At 42.3% G+C, this 18939-nt stretch overlaps 1 protein-coding gene across 2 annotated transcripts in view; it reads left to right on the forward strand.

The window, feature by feature from the left end:
* Positions 1-18939, forward strand: part of CCN4 (cellular communication network factor 4) — a 35873-nt gene that overhangs the window by 9500 nt on the left and 7434 nt on the right. The gene's annotated exons all lie outside the window — the stretch shown is intronic.

Genomic DNA, 18939 nt, shown 5'->3' on the forward strand with positions numbered 1-18939 from the left:
ACCCCGTAAAATACAGAGGAAGCTTTCTTAGAAAAACTGCCTTTACAACGGGAGCTGTGCGGATATAAATATTTTGGCTTAACACCTCCCTCCCCATACGCTTCCCAAATGTGGTTTTTCTGGCACAAATCGTGTCTGTGGAGCAGCCTTGGCCCAGGGGGATGCTCGGAAGAAGCAGGGTGCTGTGCAAAGCTGCTGAGGGGGAACCACAGCCTTGTCATTTGTGCACCAACACTGCCCTCGCGTGTCAGGGAACTGGGTGACCAAACCCGTGCCTGCGTGGAGGCTCTGGGCACAGCTCCCGCTCCTGCTTGGCACGCTGTGGGCTACAGGCAGCCAACACCAGTTATTCCGAGACATGCAAAAATGTCAGTACCCATATAATTAGAAATCCATCTCTAGCCTTCTGGAGTCAAACGACATACCTGGGGTCCTCCTCTATGTGTGAAAGCAGCAGCGTTAACCGCTGAAGGGCTGGGAAGTTGCAACTTTGCAGTTTGGGGTTGTTTAGGATGGGGATGTGGTAGCATTTGCGCAGTGTGTTTTTTGGGAGGCATGTAGGTGCTGAAGTCTAAGCAACTTTCTCCTTGTGACCTGTCAAAGCGCTTCAGTGCCAGGGTGCAGGACTCCCCATGTGAGTGGGTTGTGGTAGAGCTGCAGCAATACCCTGGCCTGAGCAAGGTTTTTTATCAGTTTGTTTATTTATTTACTTATTTATTTTATGCCATTCATGGTGTCAGCAGGTCTCTGCATCAGAAACAGGAATTTTGTCACCTGGCTGGTTTAGACCTGGGCCCCAGCAGGTATCATAGCTGCACGCAAGCAAGAGTGGATCATGTGCGAAAGACCCATTTCATCACTTTGCACGGATGAATCAAGTTATAAACTGCTGATCACCACTGATTTTCTGGATTTGAAGGTATTGGAGAGGTGAAAGAGTCTTTCCCTTTTGCAGGCATCAGGTGCATCTGATGGTCAAAAGTTAAAACACTAAGCAACTGACTTTGCTGAACTGACAGCATCTGAGAGTCAGCTCAGTGGAACAAGTTCTTTTTTGCATCCAGTAAGAACTAAACAACTTAGGTTTTTAGCTGTGTGTAGGAGGAGGGATCATGGTATGGTTACAGTGTAGGAACAAGAAATCTAACTGCTATTTTTGGCTCTGCCACAGACATCCTGTCTGCCTTTGGGACAGTCACTTCATTTCTTGGCCCCAGATTAAAACAGGGTTATTCAATAGTTTCATCCTCGTGGAAGATGCTGCTTTCCACCATGAGCAATCCCTCCTAGGAGCAGAATGTCACACGCTCTGCTTGCTCTTGCTAGTGCCGTGTGTGCATTCCCATCCGGAAAGCTGATACCTCCAAGTATATCAGCCTTCACATTTACCGCTTGCACCAGTTATTTTAGGTTCATTCTCTGGCATTTTTTTTTACCAAAGCCCTGAATTTCAGTTCTGTTTCCACTGACTTCAGGGGCAAGAGGATTCATTCTCCAGCACAATACATACTTTTCCTGTCCTAATAACTTCACTCCTTTACTTTTTTCTTCATTAATTTATGCCAGGAGGTGTTATCATTTCCTTGCTTGTAGTTTCCACTGTGTTTATTTCAAAAGTAATGGTTTTGCCCTCAAAGTCTTGTAAAAGCCAAGGGCAAATCTACTGGCCCCTGTTTTTCTTCCTTCCCCATTTACAATGTGTCAGCTTTTGTTGGGGGTGGGAGGGAAGGTACAGATGCTTTTGGGGGCTTTCTCTTGCATATTAAAACAGGATCTGAGCTTCAAGCATGTCTGGAATAATGTCTGTAATGCAAAGCTCAGGCTGGGTTGAGAGCTGGCTCTGATCTCTTCTGAGTCCCCTCCTTCCCGTTGCCGGAGTTCACTCTTTTTGCTGTTTTTGGGCCAGTTCTTCAGGAACAGCTTGTTCCCCCTCTTCAGGGACTCATCACCTACCCCTTCTCCTTTTTCATAGCACGTGGGACAAGATGCTGTCTGTAGCTATCACTCTGCTGACTGCTGCCCTGTAGCAGTTCTCACTAGAAAACCAAATGCCCCTTAGAAAAGTTGCTTGGATCAGCCGATCTCTCAAGCCTCGCATGGGAGACTTACATGGGTGGTCTTTTCTCCAAGCTCCCCTTGGCTGTGTCTCCCTGCGATCCTGCTGGCTCCTCATCCCTGATGCTCTGCTCAGCCGCTGCTATGGGCAGCTAAAACACGGGTGAGAGGACCCCATGTTGTTATCCGGTCAGAATTAAGGACACGCTGTTTCTCGGGGCTAGAGCTTGGGGCTGGCCAAAGCAGTTAAACCAAGACTGGTGACTCGGTTGCCCATGCACTCAGAGCCTCAAGTGGTCTCCTCTTCATATGGGGCTCCAAAGCAGGAGACGGGCAAATACCTACTGCAAAACTCTGTTGCAATGCAATGGCCCTCAACTTACATGAGGGCTTAACCAAATTTATCCAAGTCTTGCAAGCCAAATATTCTGGGCCAAGCCCTGCTGATTTTCAGGAAGGGAAAGAATTATGTTCCTAGCCATGAGCTAGCAGCCAAAAGAAGGATCCTTCCCATGCCAGGTCTGTAGCATTTTAAATGGGGCACTCCGTGGAAATCCAGACCAACGCAGATGTAGAGAAATTGTCCATGGCAAGGTAAGGGAACTTGATGACTGTGAGAGAACATCAAGGTGAATATTTTTAATCTGAATTCAGGGTTTGCTTTAAAGAATGCTATCAAGCAGCCAAACTATTAAAAACAAACTCCTCTTAAATTCGGAACTGCAGAGAAGATCTTGGAGCATCTGTAGGTGGTAACTTCTGCATGAACCCCGGTTCAGTACTGAAGAAGTACTGTTTTGGAACAAAACCATTCTTTTATTCCCTTCTCACTAATGTTGAATAAATCTATATAAGGTATTTGAATAGTAGTCATTCTGAATTATCTTAGAGTTACGAGTGTACCTGCTGCCTCCTAGGAGTTGCCCTGGCTTTTCAGCCTCTGTCTGTGGAAAGCCCCAGTGCTTTTTTTGTATCTTTTAATCTCATAATTTTTTGTGATCATCTTATTTCCTTTTAATGATATTAAAGCTTAAGTGAGGTACACTTCCTACAGTTTTCACTCTTTTTTTTTGCCAAACTGCTACCTATATGGATCATCTGATGCTATTGAGATCTACTGAATGAAATGATAAAACAACATTTACCCTGAATTGGGTAATCACCTGAAAAAAACCCAGGATATGGATCTAAATCACTCTTAAAGATGAAAAATAAGACAAAACCATAGTGGAGTGAACGTAAACCCCAGGCATCCTCTTCTGAAAAGCCACTAAAAAAGCAGGCAGTATCTGTTCCCTTCTGGTTTGGGGAGTTAATGGTTTGGGCTCTGTGAACATGGGGTGTGAGACCCTGGTCCCCAAGGATCCGCTCTAAACTCCCCTCAACCACAGTGCAGTTTGTAACAGGCTTGAAATTATTAATTGTTGGCTTAAAAAATGAGTGTATTTGGAAAAAAAAGTTGTTCCTTCTCATTTTACATCAGTCTTTTTGTAAAAGGTTTGCTTGTTTGTGTTTCTGTGTTTTGTTTCTCTATAGGAAGGATACCCCAAGTACCATGTGAGTAGCAAAAGTCACATATTTTTGCTGACCTTCTGATAAAGCTAAACTCATTCCTGCCTTTTTCTACTGTTCTGATGAGCTAGAGGGGTTTCAGACAATGAACGTTGTCCCAGGCTTACACAGTACATTAACAGATAGTTTCTGTAACTGAAACAGAGCAGGAGGAAAAAAAGAAAAGCCCTTGTGTGTTACTGTTGAAATGCTGAATTCAACTGTTTTCTTGGAAAGCTAATGGGAGGTCTGTGTAGGGTCAGAAACCTGAGACCAGATCCACACCAGTGTTCTAATATCTCTTTATTTTTCTCTACTTTGTGTCTGAATCCAAATTGAAACCAGTGAGACCTGGACACTCCTGAGGTAGTGAGCTTGGCTGAAAAAATGGAGAAATAGGAAATCAAAATTATCATTTCATAGGGTTATTCAGCCTAGGAGAGTAGAGGAGGGAGGAGAAAAGTGGCCTTTGAAAAGTGTATGTTGAGAGATGGACAGTCATGGGAGGTCTGCTCCTCAGTGCCTTCGCTGCTTCTGGCTCAGCTGGACCTTAGGGCCTGGCAGCCATCCTCAAGCCAATAAATTCCCATTGTGTGAGACTTCCTAGAACCTTGCACAGGCTTTATTTCTTCGTGGTGGCCTGGGAAGTGGATGCTATTGCTGATAAGTGCTGTCCAGCTGCCAGCACCCTGGAGCCTGCTCTCTCCCCTCTCTGTACTTTGTTGCTGCAGAACTTGCACAGTCGTGGTCTTTCTTTTTTTTTTGTATTAAATATCAACTGTTAATCTCCTTGGTAGATTTGAGGAAGAAAAGGACAAGTTAAAAAATGCACTTCTGACTCCTGATCCCACTTTCCTGTTGATACAGCTGTGTGTTTCCTACTCAATGGCTCAGCAAACAGTTTAACCCTTCAAATCTTGCAGTTGTGTTGCTTTAGCATCACCTGTTTCTCGCCTTAAAGAAAATTTCCCCTCTTGTCTCTGTCCAGAGCAGCCTTTTTTTTCTTCTCCTTTTTTTTGCACATCCTCACACATTTCACATCCTGTTGTGGTTTAACACTTTATTCAAAAAGAACAGGATTTCCTCTTGCTTTTGGTGAAAACACTTCTGTCCTTTGCAACCCTCAATTTCTGGTGTTGTGTTCATGGAGGAGAAAGTAATTATACCTTCTAAGTTTAATTTGCAGTAATTAAAATTCAATCAATAAATTCCCTGGCAAGGGCATCAGCAGAAGGCTGATGTGCGAAAATTCTGTAAACCGAATTTTTATTGCGTGAGATGAGGAAGTGTCTACTGGACTTCAGCTTGGGATAAATTACATGCCAAGGGTATTTCAGCCCTTCCTACCGGAACAAACTCTTCATCACAACTGTCCCTGTTTTCATTCTGCTGTTGTATGGCTATTTAATTGATGGCATTGGTGGTATCACACCCATTGGTGGGGACCTGGCTGTGGCATCCTTAGTGAAACCTCTCTGCTACTGCTGTGGAGCTACAAGTATATCCAGGCTGAGGAATATGCTGGCTGTCAGATAATCGTTCCTCTTATGTGAACAAAATGGACAAACCTTGTCTTTTTGCTAAAGTATGGGTTGAAGGTGCTCAGCTATGGTGTCCCCTTGCATTTGAAGTCCTCCAGACACCTCTGAAAGTCATATTCAGCAAGATTCATATGCTACAAGCTGAACACTGATTATTCTATGGGTGAGTGGATAGAAATTTGTTCTTCCCAGGCATGTCACCAGCATAGTCATGGGCCTATAGCCCTTTCGGCATCTCTGGCTTTCCTACCTCTGCCTATCCATCCTGATATCTTCATAGAGGAACTCTCCTGGGATCTCCGTTGCCCTTATTCTCTGGCTGCCATCTCTCTTGATGGCAGCTGCATGTTTCTCCATGGTCTGGGTAGCTCACAATCTTCAGGGTTTGTTTCCTGTAGCAAAAGAAGCATGACCACTCCTGTTCTGCAGACATGGAGAGGCTAAAAGCTGAGTGCAAACAGCAAAGTCATGCCCTAGTCCTTACCTTTAGCAGCCTTAAAGTTAGGAATTTTTCTAGAGTAGTTATTGAGTCTTTTGTGTAGTCAGTGCAATGACCTCTGATGTCAGCAGAGAGGGGCCCACGGTTTGATCCAGCAGCTGTGAGCGCAGCTAATTGCATGAAGAAGCTGAGGAGAGTGGGGCCTTTTACAAGTAATCTCACCAGTGCAGAAGATCCCGCTGGTCTACTGAGTGTCTTGCAAATGTGGTAGCTGCTTGTAACCGAATCTGCAATCTTTTACAACACTGGACAGTGAGCCGGTGATTTGCTCAGGAACATTTTTGGAGTCATTTTGCGTATGCACTTAATTGTCAGTGGTTTTTATTTGTTGACTAGCTCTAAATTAACTTGACTGCGCAAATCATCTGACTTTCATTAGTATCAATATTCTTTTAAGACATTCATATTTTAGTCACACTGTTCTGGCAGCCATTTATCCTTTGCAGTGACTATGAGAAGCAAACAAGATATATCCATGTGCCATAACCATGCAGCTATGTGGTCTACCTTAGAAAGGAACCTCCCTTCTCTTTAGCAACTGCCATTAAAAGCAAGCTGTTTACATTGGCTCATTTTAGTAGTCTTATTTGTAACTATATCTTACTGCATTGGCACCTCCAGGTCCCAATCAAAACTGATTTCCTCCCACTCTCCTCTCCAGTTCTGTTCCTAGATAAACAAAAGTGAGTATGTCTTGTGAGAGGGATTTTTTCTTTCTTGCCTTTTCTGGGGGAAAGCTGATCAGATATCCTCTTGGTCATGTAAGAACTGAGTAGCTTCTACTTTCACTGAGAAGAAAAAAGGTTTTTTTGTGCCTTTAATGGGATGAACTACCCCTCAAATGGTTGTGTACTCCAGAACTTTGCCCTCTTGATGGACTTGTCTTGAACACAGCAATTTTTTTTTCTTTCCTAAGAAAGAAGTGGAGGTTGGTTGGTTTGTTTGTTGGTTGAGCCTGTAGCTCAGGTGAAGTTAATGGCAGCATTCAAAAAATTAATAGTAATAGTATAAACATACTTTATGTTTTTTGCTGCTGGTAAAGATTTGTCTTATTAGATGCCCTCTTTGGAATTGCTTTATTACTTTTTCATGACTGAAAGCAGTGATGGTGTTGATTTCTAACAGGAACCCCAGATAGGTCAGAGTCTCTTATGAATAACTCATGTCACATTAGTGCCAGTTTTAAGGGATTAGTTTCATACTAGATGGCATTCAGTTTGTGGACTCTGATGTCCTTTTGCATAGCCCTTAGACTCAGGTACTGTACGGCATTGCACATCTGACTGCCACTGAGATTGAGCTGAGCATCTGTGTGAGAATATCACTAGATCTCAGTTTCCCAGATGTCAAAGAAAGAGGATGCTTCATTCCACCCTTCTACTTTTGGTAGGCTATGAACTACATGGGCAGGCTTGTCTCTTGTAACATCATAAAAAACTCAGCACAAGAGTGTCCTGGATCTGGTACATCCAATGATGAGTACATTAAGTGTACTGAATTTGCAGCCTTCTCTTTTCTGCTTACAAAACCTGTACACCAATCTACTTCAGGGTCTTGACTATCATCTAGAAAAATTAACAGATTCCAGATTTGCTTACTGGTTTCTTCCATCCTCATAGCTTTAGCCCTCAGGATCTCCAATATTATTTGTATACATGTTTTGGCAAATAATGTCTCTGGTCCACATGTTGAGCTAGTAAATTCCTTCAGTTAGTCTGGGTTTGTTCCAGGGATTTGGGGCAGATAAGCTCAGCAAAGCTTGGGAAAAGGAGGCCTCCAGCTAATCACCACACTCCTGCTAAATGATCTCACCATAAATTTGGCAAAGTCGTTTGTGCTTATCCCCCTTTAACTTCTAATATGAGCTTACAGCAATTCATCATTTCTCTAGCTTATCGGTCACCATGTTTCTGGCTTGCTGTCTACCTGGTGTGCATGGGCACAGACTCCCTTCCAGCCACGTTCTGTACGTCTGAACTCATCCAGACCTTGCAGCTACATTTCTATTGAATTTACTGGCTTTATTTAAAAGTCTTTGGTCTTTTCTTGTGTGTGTGTTATTGCTCCATGGATTTTTGCTTTTTGAGTCAGAAGAAAAAATGCTCAGAAGCGTGTGCTTAGCTTTCTGCTGCTTGCTTCTCTTTTTAGACATCAGATATCACTGTTGCAAAGGACTTCAGGTTTTGTTTTTTAAATCCTTTTCGGCACATTCTAGAACACAGTGACAAATTGTCTAATTAAATCTGTGGGGAGGGATTTTAAGAGGCAGTTGTTTGACATTGGTACCCTGGGATATGGTTAAAAGCTTGATATCAGCTTTAGGAAGAAAACAGATAAGGAAGATAATGTGTCCCTAGGGAATGCAATACTTCAATTCCTTGATGAAGTGAGTTAAACCAGCATCTGCACTGTGCTGTGTATTGTGTTATACTTTCATTCAGATCCCTGAACCTGAAGTAGATTATTTGGATATGCCTCTATTTCCGTGAATCAGTTTATAGCACTCAGAGAAATGTAATGAGAATATTTTCTAGGATTTTGAAAGAGGCAGAAGGGACTTGCATAGTGAAGCCAGAAAACTTGACTGTTGGAAGTAGCATAGGCTGTGGCACTGTTTCTGTCCTCCTGCCGATGTGATGAGATGCCCATAGAGTTTGATGGGGGAGGAGTTGGAAGGTGCTCAGTTCCCTTTTCCTTTTTGTGACAAAATGGGCGCTCCAGTTATTTCATGCTCGTGGTTCCAGCACCCCCCCACCTTAACCATTTCATATGACTCCAACTTTCAGGGAGGTTTTGTGGTTTGTCTCCTGACTGTGTGAGTCTCTTTTGCCTCTGCACCCTCAGCGTGATAACATCACTCATTCGCTTCCCATATATCTTAGCACCCTTACGGTCCTGTTTCCAGAGATTTCCAGATGCCTGGCACCTGTTCAGAACATCAGTCCAACCTCTTGCTGTCTGGATTCATGTCATCGTCTTCAACTCCTGTTTTCCTTCCTTAATTTAAACACTACTGTTGCCAGCTCAATAAGTTTTTAATACCATAAATAATTCCTTTACCCCCTTGAGTTTCCTTCTGTCAGACTTTGCACACTGTGCACAGTCGCTGATGAGGAGGGTTGCAGCCCTTGCCATCTCTTCAGTCTTCCCTATATTTGTCCAAACTGGTATAATCAAACCCATTTACCTAACAATCCCCGGATTTTTTAGAAAACAGTCTGATTTTCATATACAGAGGTTAAGGTTCCTTTACACTGCTGTAGCCTTATAAAAGAAAACTAAACTCTGTATTTCCCATAACATTGTCAGTAACTCCCCATCATCTATACCAATCACGGGAACTTGTTTTCCACTGTCTGGTCACGTACTCTTTTCTACCTCCATGCAGTGAGCACTAATGTTTTAGTAGACTCTTGCACAGATGTTTCTGGGCATGGGAAGTTCAGTGCAATAAGCATTGGTCTGTGATCTTCGGAAGTTAATCTGTTTTTTCTCAGGGGATCTCATGGTGGGTGATACCAGCTGAATTTTTCACAATACAGATGTGAAAATGTCACAAGGCCTCCAAGTATAGCAATATTATTATATATCTTGAACAAGGGTCAGTGGGGTTTCTGGAGGCTGTGAGGGAGGTTCTGCATCTCTCAGCCTTCACTTAATCTCTTGTTCCCATTCTGTCTGGTTTGAATGGGACTTGATCTTGATCAAGGGAGATTTTATCCAGTGGTGAATCCTGCAGGTTCTTCCTCTTCCTACCTTCCTGGTAATAATTCCTCCTTTTTTTGACCAAAAGATCTCCTCTAATGTCCTCTCATCATTTGTGATCTCTATATACTGCAGCTCTGCTTTGGCACTTGGCTGGGAAGAGGAATAAGTATCGCAGTCCAGGAGAAAGAAAGAAGGGGTCACATTTGATTGCAACATCCTCACTGCTGAAGCAGACAAGCTGTCCCCATGCCCTCAGGCTGCCTCTGTAGTGGAAAGCAAGAGAGAAGATGGAGCTGAAGTGCAGTAGAGCTAAGCTGGGCCATGCAGAGTGGTGGAGACCAAGGCACAAGGCTTGCCCTTGCAAGCATAACACAGGAATCACATGGATAGGGTTTGGCGTTGCTGATACTTATAATTGCAGTATTACCATTATTCTTTTCCACTGCTCAGTGTAAGATCCCATCTGACGATACCCCCTCCCACTCTGGGTTTTGGTGGTCTCCTGATTTGGTTTTCTAGAAACAGCTTCAGGCACTAGTCAGATTCTGGGTGAACATTTGTATTCCATGATTCTGTGAAGAAAAACTTCTTTCCCCACCTAAGTATGGCCAGGCTATACCCAGGTCAGATGAACAGGCTGTGGCAGATATTGATTGGATGCCTTTGCTACAAATGTACGAATGCTGCTTTATTGATCTCTCTGCATACACAGAACTAACTCACTTCAGATGCTACAAGAGACTTTTGCCATGATTTTGCCTGGCAAAGAGTAAGAAAACATATATTACTTCAAGCTGGGTCCTAATGTTCTGTAGTCAGCCTCTGAATTATCTTCAGGTCCTCCTAGAGTATGCAAAAATCTGGCATCTTCTGTTGGCCCTAAGGATGCTGCTGACCTGTATGTCTTCCATCTGCATTCTTTGTCTAACAGATCTCATAAAATACTATAAGATACAGTTACCAAAATATGCCATGCTTGGCACAAAAATATCCTTTCATGTTGGGACTCTTTGCCTTGAAATGCTGCTGTTTATTCAGACAAGTTGTAGGCTCCATCTGTTTTTTACTTAACCACAGGGATGTAGCAATGCAGTCTTACTGCTCATCTTTCATTGAGAGTTTTGAGGTGGCTTTGATATTATGATACAACACTATATTACATGGCAGTTATGGTTTTTTGGATGAATCCATGCATGCCTTTTGTTCCAAAGGGACCATTAAAGTGGCAGTAGCAGCAGCAGCAGCTTCTCTTTCTTTCTATTATCTTGAAATCTTCCAGCTGCAAAACCGGACTTCTGCTAGGTTTCCTGTTACCAGATAAAATAATAATTATCTGTCAAATAGCGTTTTTGGCTGTGCTCGTGATATGAGAGGGGACGGACCTGCAAAATAGAATTCTTTTGTCTGCATTAAACGCACCATTTCACAGAAAGGCTAGTTTTGATTTCTCTGTGCCAGAACCAGACTTCAGGTGGCACAACGCAGGACTGAACTAATGAAGACATCTTGTTGGTCGTTTGGGTTTATAGGCATATTCCACGTGTTGTTTTGGCAAGGTATGCAGCCACAGACTGTCAGAAACACTGGTCGTCAGTGCCCTCTGGAGGTCTTTAATCCAACAGCTGAGGATGGAGAATTCAGAGCCTCTCTGGGTGACCTGTCCCAGTGCTGCGCTGCTCTTCTAGTGAAGAAGTTGCCTTCCTGGTGTTCAGACTAAAGCTCCCCAACTACATTTTGTGGCTGCTGCCCATTAGTATACCCTCTGCTACCACTGAGAAGAGTGGACTGATACTAGGTCGCCTGTTAACCTCTTTGCCAGACTACCCAAGCCCAGCTCCCTCAGCATCTTGTCCTGGGACATGACCTTTAGGTCTCCGACCATCTTGGTTGCCATCCTCTGGACTGCCAATTCCTTCATATCCCATTTAAAGTGAGGGTTCAAAACTGTAGTCCAGGAAGTGAACTAATCTACTGAAATCTCACCAAGACCAGATTCTTTTCCATATTCCATCTAAACAAACTATTAAACGCTGGCAAAATGAGAGCAAGTAACTAGCCCTTCGTATGGATTTCAAGGAGGAAGACACTTTGACAGTTGGAAAATAAAGTGATCAACTCGGAAAAGCAAAGCTAGGGGGAAAGAGCAGTGGAAAATTGACATGGAAGGAAAATTGCTATTTAAAGGAAATAGGGATGCATAACTTTGTCAGTTCATCAGCAACTCTAGAAAAGTAAAGATACTAGGTCAAGAAAACTGTTTCAGGTTTGAGAATTTAAATAACAATGAAATTTTAAAATGAAAAGTTGTTTTAAGTCAAAATGCTCTGCATTAGAACAGAAAATTGTTGATACTTGAAAATGCAGATTTCTATTTTTATTAGAAAAACAATGAAAACCAAGATGATTTTGAAAAGTGCCATAAAATCTGTGCTATTCTTGCCATGGGAAAAAAAATAAGTGGAGCTTCTTAATTTTACTACTTTACTTTTTTGCCCAGCTTTGGACAGAGTGGCCCCAAGGGGGTAAGAGGACAGACGGCATCTTCCTTTTGATTTCAAGTCCATGACTGAAAAATAAGAGACAAGCAAATGCAGAACACAGCTAATTGCAAAGTAAAACCTCTGCCAAAGCAGTCTGCTCTTGTCTGGGAGCTGGAACTGTAATACTGTTTTTGTTACCCAGCTCGTGGCTCATATGTCAACATCTTGTTCTGTACAGTTTTAGGATGGTTTGTAATCCTATGACTTTGGATGGTCCAAATGCACTTTCCGCTTTCCTAAAATTGAAGTCTGTCTGCTTGTCCCTTCTGGAGACTTTTCTCATTGCTCCTCCAGATGTTCCCTGTTACTTTTCAAATTCTAGTTCAAGCTAGTTTCACTGGATGACCTCATTAGCTGCACAAACCTAACATGTGCAGTGCAAGATATTAAAATGTTCTTAGAGCACAGAAACTATGCTGTTTTCTGTCCCAGTTAGTGGAGTCTGTGGTAGCAGTGTCGATTTGTTAAAGATGTCCAAACATCTTCAGGTCACCCTATCCTAAGTGAGTGTTACTCTTACTGGGACAACACTTATGAAACATCAGGTTGCTTTCTAACAGGGAAGTTCTTTCCCTCTGAATACTCCATAGAAAAATGTGAAGAAAATGTGGGGCCACACTGAGTTTGCCAGTATAAGCAATATTTTGGCAAAGAGGTGAATGTATGTAATCTTTACTCTGCAATTGTCTAAACTAAGTTAGAAAAGACTATTCCAAACATCTGCCTACGTTCTTCCCACAGACACATTTCCCAAAATAAAGTTATGGGAAGTTGATTGTTCATCACTCATAGATCCACAGAAATATTAATGGTTGACTCACTGTGGATATTTTATTTTGTTAGGCTATTGAATATGCTTCGCGCAGAACTTTCCTTTCTGCTCAGCCTACACAGCAAGAATAAATCCAGCTGGCACTTGATATCTATAAAATTGTCTTATATTTTCTGGGTTCAGAGTCTATTATTTTACAATATATTCTGGAGATTTCATGTCTGGAATCAATTTTAATGAGCTATCTAGAAGCTCATGCATACACTGGGGAAGCTGAGCCCCAAATAATCATATTTTCCCCTTACCATTACATGTCCTGCAGAATCTGATTTATATCTCTGTCCTGATGCTAGCTCACTTGTCACCAGTATTACCTTGTGATAGTTTATGAGCATTCATGGGGACTTAGGGATTTGTAGGAAGAGTATAACAGCGAGGAAGTCCTGATGGTACTGCGATTATTGCTGATCTTGCTGTAAGAACTAGCTCTTTGTCGACCCATCTGTTTTGGGTGTGAGAATAATGCAAATATTCAGCAATATTCAGCTCAGAAGTTCCAGCTGAGCAAGATCAAGAAACAAACTTCTATCCTGAGGGCCTGTTTTAAGCCCACTGATGTAAAACAGTTCCTATTTTTCATTGCTATTGTGCCCATCTCTCTGACATGCGTTATGAGCTGTTAACCTCTGTCTGTTCTGGGATGAAACTAAGCAATCTCTAAGCAATAGAAATCTTGCCCAGAGATTGAACTGAGGGATGGAAGGGTATGTGGCTTTATTTAATAGGTTATTTATGTTTCATTTTGTCTTTTCATTTTTACTTCTTTTTTAAGTTCCAGACGCTGTGTTCCCCTGGGAACTGTGCTATGTCGGGTTAGTGTTAGGATGTTTGCAACTCTGTGAATGTGGATGTGAGTCTCCTGGGGTGCCTTTTAAAATCATTTTGGTTAATGAGTGCATCCAGGGTGGTACATGGTGTTGGAGTTCACGTTACAGGCGTTTCTGCTGGTGCTGTCTAAATAGTTCAGCCAGTAGGTGGAACCAGGAGAAAGCAGATGTGTCATCTGGCAGAGAGAGAGTACAAATGCACAATCCTTTCCTGGAAGATGCATCCCTAGGTATCCGCTTAACGTTGAGTTTTTAACTTCAGTGTCCCTGTTTAGGACAGCCAAACTGCAAAATCTGGAGTTATTTCTAAACAGTGACAGGCTGATGCTGTCAGGCCTTGGTGCATGAACTCCCACCGGTAAGGATGTTTGGGTCAGTCTGCAAATCAGCTGATTTGATCACATAGTAGTAAGGAGGACATTTTAATAAAGATTCCTCACTGAGCATTTTCTCCTGTGAATGTCTCAGAGATGGAGGACGGGATAATCCAGATCACGTCGTATCCCTCCATCAGTGACATCTGGCATTTGCTCAGAAATGCAGTATCAGAAATGTAGGTTAAAAATATTCCTTTAACGTGGTCTACTGTGGGAAATTAAAAGGAGTCCACCCAATGGCATGTGCCCTGCAAAACACAGCTTGTGCAGCTAAGAGTGAGCTCCAAAGCCCTTCTTTTAGAGCAAATTACCACCAAGGAGAAAACAGCAGGAGGTGATAAGGTGCTATGGTTTGAGCAGACCTCTATCTGCCAACTTCTCATAACCATTTCCCCAGCTCTGCCAATAGCCAGAGGAACTGAATTTGGAAGTCACCGTCCTTTCTGGACTTTTTCGCATCAGTAAACTGGAGGGGAAGAACATGGATAGCTTCTCCTTACCTTTACCCAGTTCATTGTGATGAGAAAAATACTTGAAAGAAAAAGGCTTTAAGAGTAAGATCCTACAGCACTGAAACAGTGAAGTCAATACACATGAATATATTTTTAAGCACCTGTAAAACTGGAAGGAAAAGAACATATTGCGATGCATCTAGGGCTTTGCTGCTTAAGAGCAAAGCTGGAGGTTTCCTCATGGGTTATGTAAAAGTTCTGCTATATATCTGACTGGTTTACAATTTGGACTGTATACACTAATTTCAACACTGTAGCTTGGTCTTTCCAGTTTCAAAACTAAAACAAACATGCAATTACAGTATTTTCCAACAAATTGAAAATATACTTTGCCAGTAGGTAGAACATGCTGCTAAAATGCTGCTATCCATTTTGTATCTTTAAGACTTGGATAGTAAAACTCATGGCTATTAAAAATATTGAGTTTGTGGCCATGGCAGGTGGTGAGTCATTTTTTATTTTCTCCTTCTTTCCTCTTGAATGTGAACACAGAAATTAACTGGAAATTGTTGCTAGTGAAATACTATTCTCTGCAGATGCAAAAAGAAAGTCATTTTGGAGCTTGCCAAGCCTAAATCAGGAGCAACTTTAATAGAGAGTTATCAGCCATGGGAGGGTGAGAAGGGCTTCGTCTTATTTTAATGAGAATGGGCTTGTACCTCCAAAAGCAGCAAAATTAGAGCTCATTAATAACTTGTGGTGGAATATTTTCTCCTTAGCATCCAAGGTAAAGCTGCAGACTCCAAGACTGAAGAGTAATTATACAATACAAGTTAATTACCAGTACCTGGAAAAATTCATTTCCTAGCAGGCACATTCTTTTATCTTTCTGACATTTTAAAATAAACTTGTCAAATCCCCACCACAATGATTTTTGGTGTTAAGTTTCTCTTCACTCTTATTTTGGATTTCTTATGTAATTGTTGTCTTCCTATACATTATATTGACCCTAAAGACGAGTCCTGAAACCTTAACTTACATGAGGGTGTTTTTTTGTTTGTTTGTTTCTAGTTAAGGGTGGCCATTGATAAAGGCCATTACACTGTGATTTCCTGTTGATAGCACCTGTAGAAAAAGTTGGTTTTATTGTGGTATTTATAAAGCAGTGTTCATGATGTCTTAACCATCATACCTATTAATAAGAAAGTGTCTATATCCCAAAATGTTCTGGAACATTGAAGTAGTAGGGCTGAATGACTTTTCCAAAGGGATTTAGATCTTCCCATGATGACAGCTGACCATGGAAAAGGAAAAGCCAAGGATTTTAGAAATCTACAGGATGGTTTTTCCCATAGCAAAGCTCGGAGGGACTTAGGAGGGTCAAGGAGGAGAGGCTGGAAGCCATATAGGTTGTACACTTGTTCTAGTGTCCAGTGGACAACAATTTCCAAAGGTTGGGTTTTCATTGGGTGGCGATGGAGCCTAGGACATGCAGCTGCTTCCATCTCTCCATGCCTTCGCTTTCTGCAAAATACAGGAGTCATAGTATTTTGATGCCTGTCCACACTGATTATTTGCAGATGCTTACACTAAGTGTCCTCCCTATGGCTTACTCAGCCATACCACTGGACATTTTAGCTGGCACGTCCAAGAACTACAACAGCTAGTCGCTATGAAGACACTTCAAAAGCTTCCTTGGCCAGCTCAGGCTTTAGACCTAGAGGAAGGGCTGTTAAATAATTTAGTCTAAATTCCTGTCTATCACAAGCCACCAAATGGCTCCCAGCTACCCAGTCCTTTACAAGAATTCAGCCTCAGTCCTTCACATATTAACTAAAACTGTAGGACTACCAGGGCTTATTGGTTCCTCTTTGCTATGTGTGTTGATTCACAGACACTTTCCTATCTACACAGGGTAGAAGCTGTTTGCTTGCTCATGTTGACAATAGCAACAAGGGTCTGTGAAGGGATTTACTTACAGGGTTGGGCCATGGCAATGGGCTCTTTAAATAACTGTGTGACTTTTGTCTGTGTATCTAGATTTGATTATTAAGCACTTTTTTAATCATCAGCAACAAAGTAAATAAGTTTATTGCACTTGAAGAGGCCTATCTTCTCAAGTGACAGATTATTGCACCTACTCAAATTATTGTGAGTGGAATGAAAAATACTACTAATAAAAGGCCAGGGCTTTTCATTGATCTGAATGCTCCTCTTTTAAGAACTTTGGCAGTATCAAGGAGCCTTAAAGTGGGAGTAAATTATATTGGTATGTTTTAGTTTAAACAGGAGTTTAAAGGTGATTTTAAGCCAACTTTGAGGCCAACTGTTTGTAAAGGGGGCCTTGATGGAATTGGGAATTATGCCCAGAGCAAACACATCGCCTATTTGACAGTGATTAGCAATGTGTTAACAATTTAGTGTTCTAAATACAGGGTAACTAATTACTAAGATACTCAAATACACCTTCAGATACAGCAGTAGCAGGTTTAGAAATGTACTTTAGTAAAATTTGAGTCTGCTAACAAGGAAAACATAGAAGGCAGTAAAAGTGCTTTGCAGACATATCCTGATGGATAGCTCACCGGCTTTGGGATCACAATTCTGGGGAATGCTTTTCCCCACAAAGCCTTGGGTTGTGGCATTTTCTTCATGGAGAGGTGGTGGGAAGCCTTTTGTTTGAGACATGTGAAACTGTAAAAAGAGGACAAAACACTGGGGAATGTATAGCACAGTACAAGGTAGCCAGGAATGGATGGATTGCCTTAATAATTTCTAAACCTTGATTTTCCTTGTCTGAACTTTATAGGGTTACACGCTTATTCTTTGCAGCCCTCACATCTTGTCACCAGAAATGGTTTCTGGACCTGTGCCTGAGCAGGGTCATGTTCTGGCTGCTGTTGGTAGCCTGTAAATAACCCCATTTGTTTCTGTGCCTGCGCTACTGTGCCCTGCTTGACCCCCATGTGCAGCTCAGGTTTTCTGTGCAGTGATCCTGGTGGAAAAGGCACATCTTTCCTTTGTCACTGGGCTGATTTGCACCCTTCCTGCACCACAAGCACAAACATGGCTGGTGCTTGTTAAATGTCATCCAGAGTTTGCTGAGTGCAGAAGCCAATGAACCTCCGCCCTCTGTGGGTTTTGCTATGAGCTAAGGTATCTCAGCACTCCATTCTCTCAATCTTATTGACCTGAATGCATCTACTGGAATAGCATCACTGCGTTACATGAGATCCCTTTTCTACCTTGATTTACCTTGGTCAGATTTTTTTATCTGATTATCAGATTTTGAATTAACTTGCAGCATTTATTTTTTTTTCTTATTTGCCAAGGAAATGGAGATTAGGAAATGGAAACTTGGCAGTATCCTCCCCATAAAAGTTTTCCTTCCTTGCTCAGCATGCTGGCAAATATTTGTGCACAGCTAATGGGAGAAACACTAACATTATGAAGCTTCACTTACACTCATGTGACTTATAGAGCCCACAGTGACTCCACGTAGGACAAAAGCATGTGCCAAAAGGCGTAGGTGGAAAATTACTGGAGAAATATCCCAGTTGTTTGACTGTGTGGGCCAAGGCAACATCATGGGAACTGCAGTGTGAGACCTGGAAGATCCCATCACAGACAAACCTAAGAGCCTCATGACTACTTTAGGACTCACAGAGAGCATTTCTGCTGAATATGGTAGTCCGGACACTGTGAAGGATGGATAAGGGTGGTGCTTAGAGTGCTTAGAGGAAATACATGACTTTTTTTAATATGTATTTATTTTTAATTATTATATTTTTAATTCTTTTAAAATGTTATAGCCATAGTGTAGCTTCAATGCTTAGGACTGGGATTCTGTCAGGGAGCTGTGTGTTGTGTTATGGGGATGGAGACAAGCAAAACATTTTTCAGAGGTGGGTGAACTTGTGCATCACAACATTCATAGCCAGTTAGCCAGACTTTGGTTTCAGAGATTATCTTTTCCTTTCTCTAACCATATCTCTATTCAAGTCAAAGGGCTAGGACATTGTAAAGGGGCAGTTGTTGTGGTATTAACGGTATTGCAAGAAGAGACAAAATGGCCAAGGCATCCTCAGGAGGTCCATGATTGAGTGCTAGGGCTGTGGGTTTCAGATCATCCTCACAACATGGAGGTCCATGACTGAGTGTCTGTGAGGGTGGAGAGCTTACAGGCCTGCTCTTGGTCCCCTCGTGGATTTATGGGATCCCGTATTTTAGTTGCAAGACCCACACAAATATGGATAAGCCTGAGGAAGATGAGGCCAAACAGGGCCACGTGCTTTCACACTGCAACACGATGACTTTTATCTTGTTTGGTGACCTGAAGGGCAGTGACTGCTACGTGAGGAAGCCTTCGAGTAGCCAAGGGGCCCTAGAGCCATCTTTCAATCAACAGGGACAACAGCTATGGTGTGACACAGTCCTCTGTCAGAGCCAAGCACCACAAGGTGACACAGACTGGCCACATCACACCTTCTGCTCGTGTATCAGAGGGGTTTTGACATGTTCGTACATGGAGAGAGACCTCTGTTTAGACAGGAGAGG

The sequence above is a fragment of the Haliaeetus albicilla genome, chromosome 3 (genome assembly GCF_947461875.1).
Source record: "Haliaeetus albicilla chromosome 3, bHalAlb1.1, whole genome shotgun sequence".
Lineage (NCBI taxonomy): Eukaryota > Metazoa > Chordata > Aves > Accipitriformes > Accipitridae > Haliaeetus > Haliaeetus albicilla.